Below are 8,205 nucleotides of genomic sequence, written 5' to 3'. Positions count from 1 at the left end.
TCCATTCATAAATGTATTGGGATTAAGTTTAATTGTAGGACACATACACATATTATGTTTGAAATGTTGCATCACAAAATCTAGCCTTGTTCCTATCAAGCTCATATCCTTCGTTTCATACTTGTAAACCCATTACTCTCCCAATAGTCTGAAATGCACTTTAAGCAAAAGTAACAACTTTGGCTTGAGCCCACAGATTGCTGCATCCTCTACAAAATGAATACAATAGGATGATTATAAGAAACAAAAGGAAATTGAATCTCTCTCTGAGCACAAATTTCAAGTAAAGAACCAGTCCCAAAAATGAATTGCAAAGAGAGGCACAAACCATACATTATACATTTGAACACTATATCAGGATTAGGAAACAAATGTCATCAGTAGCAACTGATACCCTACCAGCCAAATCAAAATGAATTTTATTTCTTTTCACAAACTCACGGTAAGAATTCAAGTAAAATTGCAACACCAAAATCCATAAAGTTGAATCTACAATGCTTTCAGAAAAGCACAAAGGGCAGGGCGTCATAGCACATGATTGAATTACATAGCTTCTTCTGGATGAACAGAAGGCAACCCGAACTATGCTTGCATGATACAAGTCATCACATGAAACTATCACATGCCAACGCCAAGCTTCATCCCAGGAGAACAGTAACAGACATTCATAAATACCAGCTACAAACTAAAACTATCAGAGGTGGAAAACTTCTAGTTAAAAACAATAGAAATCAAAAACATTTTTCATTTACAGTTGGCATGTAGTGCTGTTATTTAACTCCAATCTCGTTGAAATTTTCAAGAGAAGAAGCTGATGACAACACAACAATATATGAGTTTTTCAGACCCTAAATCCCATACTCAAATTGTGGGCAAGAGTATAGTTAAACTCAATCACAATTCAATGACAAAAATTATTGATACTTCTACAATATTTCATCCAAACAAATGTAAAGTTTTGAACCAAATATGCAAGCTTCAAAATCTTTTCTCAATTGCCTCAGTAACTGGATTTTGATCATTTGCAATGTAGATCCACCAAGGAGGTTCCCCCTGCAAAAGCAGGGACTTGGCTTCACTACTGCTCATATACTATCCAACGTAGCATCATTGGCACAATTGCATCCCTAAAGACATTAAAAACAAACTACTGCTATTGAAATCAATTTCTTATGAATTCAACAGGGAAAGAATAGACAATGAGCAATTTGTATTTACATAGCCTCAGAAATTTCCAATGGTTTCAGGGGATGATGTAGCAACCCCAAGTAGGTTCTCCCTGAAAATCAAGGACTTGGGATCAGCTACACCTCAATTAAGTGGATTACTCATCACTGACTGCAAATGTTAAAATTGAAAAACTCTTGTCAAAACAAAATTTAAAAAAAAAATCCAAAGAAAAGTTCAGCAGCTCAGAGGTTTAAACAGCTTTATCAATCAAGAATTTTCTGAAGCAGAACTGGCATAATTGAGCTGTAAAAACAATCATCACAGCCACGAATATTTCAAATCCAATTCAATTAACTGAAATAAAAAATACAGATACATATTTATATACATATATATGTACAAAATCACAAATTGATTTAGATTATTGGCTCATATCAAGAAATTCAACCATTTTTTCTACTTATGCTTCATGGAATATAAATCTCAGAAGCGCGGATAATGAATTAATCATCGCCAAAACCGAATTCTGTTTGAAAACAAACCCTCATCTTTAAAAGATGATATTTCTCACATATAGCGGATAGTTTTAGAGGTAAAACAATGGGAATAAAAGTGAAAACCCCCACGTGAAAACCGCATCAAATTTCTGCCTCTATGACTAGCCCTTTTTTCATTAGTTCATGAAAGTATCAGAAGAAAGGCTAAAGGTGTGGAAAGGCAAATAAATATGGAAAAATAAATAAATTTCCAACATAGTGAAAAAAAGATGTGGACGTCGATTTGACACAGATAAGCCGTGGAAGAAAAGGTACAGCGCGACAAATCTGCAACACTTGACGGCATCGATTTTGCACGAGCATTGGGGCTTCTTTCTTCAGCTATAAATTTTCAGAGGAGCCCGGGAGGCTACGTGCAAATCTCACACATAAGTGCAGAAATTCTTGCCCCAAATAAAAATTAAAATTTGGGTATTAGATCTGAAAGGGCTGATTCATTCATTCATACAAGGCTGAACAAACGCTGAAAGGGAGCATAAAAGTTAGGCGATTTTTCAATTAGGGTTTGAGATAGACGAACTGGAAAAGAGATTGTTGTGAGAGAAGGCGACTGACCTTTGGGGTTTTATAGAGATTTCATAGAGAAACCCTAAAGGCAACTGCTCCGAGACTTGACTCCCTCACTAATATAAAAATAATATTAATAAATATTTTATTTTGGGGCAAAATGCATCAAATCCCCCTCACTATGTTTATTTTTATTTTTAAATTATTTTCGAAATAAGTCAAAACATACTTAATATTTGTCATTATTCAAAAACACCTTATTTAGGTATTTTTAACTGTTTTAGCATAAATACATACATATATATACAACACATACACATAAATATATATAAAAAAAGACATGATTTGACAATGAATAGTAATTTTTGTTTCCCAAAATACAATATTGAACATATAATACTTATTTTAAATTATCTCAAAAAATAAATCAAAAACATACATATTATATCTAACACACACTTATTTATCTTTATTTTTCTCTCTCTATCTCCACAAAACACAACAAAACACTCAAAAAACGAATCCAAACATTATGCATGTTTTTTAAAAATTTTGTAAAAAATTTTGTAAAACTCAACTCAATCACCCCCTATGTTTTGTAAAACTCAATTCAATCGCCCCCTCTCCTTTAAATCCAACTAACGGTATTAATTTTTTTAAAAATAACCGTTATACCCTTACTTAATATATATTATTTCTTATTTTAACGACCGTTGGATTTTTTTTTATCAAATATTGTTCGTTAGAAAATCTCAATCGTTAAATTTAAAAAAGTACAATATTTAGATTTAACAAATTATTTAACTTATATTATATATAAATAATTTAAAATTTTAAAAATATATTATTATTATATATTAAGGTCGGTCTCATTAGAATCATCTCGAAGAGGCGAGTCTAATGGTTGTGGTCTGAGACCGAGATTTGACTGAACGACAACGAATCAACGATAAACATATTCGACAGTTGTGGCTCGAGCCCAATCTCTCCGATTGATGAAAACTCAAATTGAAGGTATGAAAATGTTCGTCTTGAAAAGAGGATTTGAATGGTACCATTCGCAACCAAAAACCCATCCGGACGGCGATGGAAGTTTCCGGCAAAAAATTGGGCAAAAATTGTCGGTTTTCTTTTTTTTTTTAATTAATTGAAAATATTTAAAATAATTATAATAATTAAATATTTTAGCTAATTAAGAATAATTATAATAATATTTATTGTAATTAAAATATATTTTAATTAATTAAAAATAATTTTAGATTTAAAAATTAACAATTATAAAATTATTTGAATTTAAAAATATAATATATTTAATATTTAATAAGTAAAAAATAATTTAATATTTTAATTTAAATTATAAAACAAATACAAAAACAAAACAAAAATAAAAAAGGGTATTTTAGTGAAAAATACCTAAAAAAAAGATTAAAAAAACAGTTAAAAAATACCCCCACATGCATAAAAAATGCATGTAATGCACCTTTCATTAATTACCAACGGAAGGGGTTGTTGTTGAGTTTTACAAAACACAAGGTGATTTTTAGGAGGATTTTTTTGCAAACTTTTTAAAATATACGGGGATTTTATACATTTTGTCCTTTTATTTTGTTCACATTGAATAATTAAGTTAATATTTTATTTTCTTGAATTTTTTCATATAATTTTAGTTCTAATATTTAATAATGTCCTACATATTGGAATCTTTAAAACTTGCGTACTACCATAATATGATAGGATCGTTTAAACAGTAAATACTGAATTAAAAAATATATATATATGAATGTTAACCACATTTTATTTGGTTTACTATTTACCTTTTATATAAATTCCTCATATACTTATTTTTCATCACAATTGAAAAAGTTCGTATACTATATTTATGTTTATATTATTTTCTCATTCATAATAATTTATGCATATTTTGTGGTTCGAGAAGGATATTTACATTTCAATTTATTTTAAATATCGTTACATCTTTTTTTCTTTTTACCCTTGTCTTTTATAATGTAAGTTTCTATTCTTATTTTATTTTATTTTTTCAATAAGTAATATCATTTTAGGTTTAAATACTTTATCAGTCTCTTTTTTAAGATAAATTAATTAATAAAAATAAAACATTTAGCTATTTTTTATTTTTGATATTTTTTATAGAATTGGATATATATAAAAGTTGTTTAAGGATTTTGATTTCATATAATTGTTGGAATGGGCAACCAAAAGTCAATTGGATTGGTTGTTTGCCATTCGCTAATCTTTATCAATAATATTAAATTGATGAATACAGGAAAAATTCATCAAGTTGGCAATGTGTTTCATTGTGCTTACCACTGATATTGAATAGGGTTTCAATGTCACAATAATGTTAAACCCACGGAGTTGGGCTAGCATAGGTTTGGCAGCTATAGAACTAACTCCTGATGGTCTGTTTAAAATATTCCAAGTCAAGGACATCGAGACAAGGTATCGAGGGTCTTATAGAGACTTGCACTAAGTACTGCAACTGTGTTTCGTTGGTAGGAGACTTAGATCGTCTGTGCAATTTTAGTTGGTTAATTGGCAAGATAGTCCATTGATTGAACTGACTCGGGGGAATCGTCATATAGAACCCTATTAAGGCTTGATCGGTATGATTGAAATTCCCATTTCCGATAGTATGAGATTAGTCCTCGAACATGAGAAATCATGACAGTTACGAGCATACAAAAAGTATTTCTTGAATATGGCGAGTAGTGGCTGTGTCATGAGGTTTGATCATCACAAGCCTTATTTAGTGCAATCGGAGTATGTAGTAAGCACGGTGGATTCCAAGAGAGGATTTGTCTCCTGTCAGCATATGTCAGAGAGTTCTCCTATGCACTATGAGATGGTTTAAACTCTAAAAGTCTTTGGCTAGAGTGATTGATCGATCAAGAGTATATTTTCTAGATCGGATCAGTAGAGTAAACGCGTATTGAGTATCAAGTATAGTTGCATAGTCAAGGATGTGACGCTCAATTTCATGCCCTAGACTAAGGCAGAGAGACGGTTGACAGTAGGACTGTACTCGTATGGACTCGGAACCTAAATCTTCACGCCATATTTCACCTAGTCTCTAGTGCAATGGACTATTGATAGACGATTATCCATGATAATGGGCTAATTCCGGTTATGAGATAATAAAAAATAATTAATTAAATAAGATTTAATTAATTATATTGGTTACACACGCCCAAGTCTCGCTGAGGGTGAACCTAGAAAGTCACACCGTACCACTATAATAGGATGGAAATAATTCTAGAAGAGTCGGATTAATTTAATTAAATTAATCTTTAGAGAAAATAAATGATTGTTGTAGAGTGGCAACCTCAAGACCCTAATCAACTATTACAAGCGATTGGAGTACGAAACTCTTTAATACAAACCGATATTACACAAAATAAATGATAATAAGAAAATAATAAGAACAAATCTTAAGCTTTTACAAATCTGCAGATTACAGCTCAGGGATAGCCAGATCCAGTAGCACTATTCACAAAGAACGTTTCAGCCCACGGTTGCTCCAACTCCAACCCGGAACCACAAAGGTCTTACAGTCCTCTCAATCTCTCGTCACCAAGGTTCACAGAGGGCTTGCTTGTTCACTCAGAATGTTTTCAGAAAGAGAGATAAGAGAGTTCGTCGGTTTTTTGTATCTGGATCAAAATGGAGAGCACCCCTTTTTAAGGGGGTTGAAAGATCGCGTATAAGGAATGCCTCAACATCTTTCCAATAGCCATTGAATTGGCTAAGGAAAGCTGTCATGATATCCGGTGAAGTAGAGGAAACAAATCAAAGAGATTTGGGAGAGAGAGAGAGAGAGAGAGAGAGAGAGAGAGAGTGAAGAAAGCTGTCGGCGCTCAATGGAGAAGGAAAGAGGAAAGTGAGATCAAGAGTGATTGCTGAACATATATAAGGGAAAGGAAATGGGTGGGTTTTTACGGTCAAACCAATGGGTCTTATCGGGTTGGAGTAGTGGGCCTCCAATGATGGACTTACTTTGTCAAATGGACTTTAGACCATAATTATATCATGCTCCACCTTGGACCAAAGACTAAAGGTCATTGGTCAGGAGTATTTTATTCATAGGGATCTGGCTATTTCATCATTGCCTAAGGGCCCGCTCCAGTGTACCTGCAAAAGATGTTAATAACAGGATATCTAAAGCACAAAGCATAACACACAACTCGATTAGCACTAAGCACTTTTAACAATTAGCACACAACAATTAATACTAAGTTAATTTTCAAACAAAGGCTATAGCATATTGCCACCGATGCTCATTCACAAAGAATCATCTAGCCACAAAGGGCTCATCAAACCACTTAGGTTCAACCTGTCATATTTCACGAAGACTAAAGCATAGTCACATAGCCACATAGGCACGATTGAACGTCCACATAGGCTCAATTAAAACACTTAACCACTTAGGCTCAAGACACAAAGTCTTACGGTATTCACAAGGAACATAGCACTTAGCACAAAGCAATCACAAGAATTATGAATTGATACAAAATCAATAAACTATTAATTCTTCTTCTTCAATCACTAAGTTTGTTTCTTCCTTTTTATTAAACCATTTTGGTCTTTTACAATCTTTTATAAAATGACCCTTTTCGCCACAATTGTAGCATCTCCTATCTTTATCCTTAGCTTCTTCATCGTTATCACTAGAGTCGGAACTATTGTGTTTTTCATTCCTTTCTTTGCTATGTCTTTTATGAAAAGAATTTCTATATCTAGATTTTCCTCTAACAGAATTAACCTCATGTTGGTTGCTGTTAGGTCTATTCATTTTTAGGTCAATCTCTTTGCTTTTTAGTCCATTCACAACAGTATCAAGGTTCACGCTATCTCTACCGTATTTAATAGCAGCTTTCACATCAGAATAAGTATCAGGTATGGCAGTCAAAAGCACAATAGAAGAGTACTCATCAATATTTTTATCACCAGTCAACTTTATGTCTTGAACCAGTTTAGTGAAATCATCCAAGTTTTCATCAATGTTTTTAGACAAATCAAGTTTGTATCTAAAAAATTTATCAAGTAAGAACAGTTCACTCGACAGAGAAGTTTATGTATAAAGCTCTTCTAACTTTTCCCATAATTCTTTAGCAGAATTTTGTTTACCAACTTTTCTAAGCACAGAATCAGACAGATTCAATATAATCGAAGAATACGCGTACTCATCATTTTCCAACATTTTTTCTTCAGAAATGTTATCAGAATATTTGCCATCTATGGCCTTGAAAACTTTTTGTTGGATCAAAATCCCTTTCATTTTCTGTTGCCAAAGCGAACAATCACTTTTTCCATCGAAAAGTTAGAGATTATAACCGGCCATTTAAAAAAGATTTTGAGAAATCGACTTTTAACAGGTACTATCGAATATTTTGAGTTTAAAAAAAAAAGTAAAATTATATTCTACACACATGTTTATATAATAGGTCGTCGACCTCAATCTTCAATCCTCAACCATTAATTTTAAAGATTATTTTCATAATGAAGTAGTAAAATATGCAAGACACGTGCAGGTATTTTAATCATCCAAAATTGCTAAGGGGAGATGAAAAATTCTTTGTCATATATCAATCTCTCACTACCCAAAAGCGTGCTGCGCCTTCCAACGCGTTTAGATCTATTTGTCCGCTCTAGAATCGGAAACATCAAACAAATACAATCACGTGGCATTGTCCGAACGCTGAAAAACCACATTCCCATCCCAACATTTTCTATTTCTATACAGACGTACAAATCTCTCTCACAGAGTACCATATAATTATACATATCCAAACACCAATTGCATTCTTGTTGCAACTACAACTCCCATAATATTCCGTAGCTAATTTTATAACATTGATTAACGATTTAAATTAGAATCATTATATTTAAATAATGCTTAATAAGCATTCACTATAAAACAAAAAAAAAACCCATTACACCATAAAGAAATATA

The 8,205-nt window shown here is 32.3% G+C and overlaps 1 long non-coding RNA gene across 1 annotated transcript; it reads right to left on the bottom strand.

Moving 5' to 3' along the window:
- LOC110012464 lies at positions 1–2,302 on the bottom strand. The gene is made up of 2 exons (XR_002287689.1): positions 1,983–2,302; positions 1–209 (listed from the first exon to the last, which is right to left on the bottom strand). It is a non-coding gene; the product is annotated as an uncharacterized LOC110012464 (long non-coding RNA).

Source organism: Sesamum indicum, linkage group LG8 (genome assembly GCF_000512975.1).
Source record: "Sesamum indicum cultivar Zhongzhi No. 13 linkage group LG8, S_indicum_v1.0, whole genome shotgun sequence".
Lineage (NCBI taxonomy): Eukaryota > Viridiplantae > Streptophyta > Magnoliopsida > Lamiales > Pedaliaceae > Sesamum > Sesamum indicum.
The sequence above is the reverse complement of the archived record's forward strand: the minus strand, read 5'-3'. Positions and strand labels throughout refer to the sequence as shown.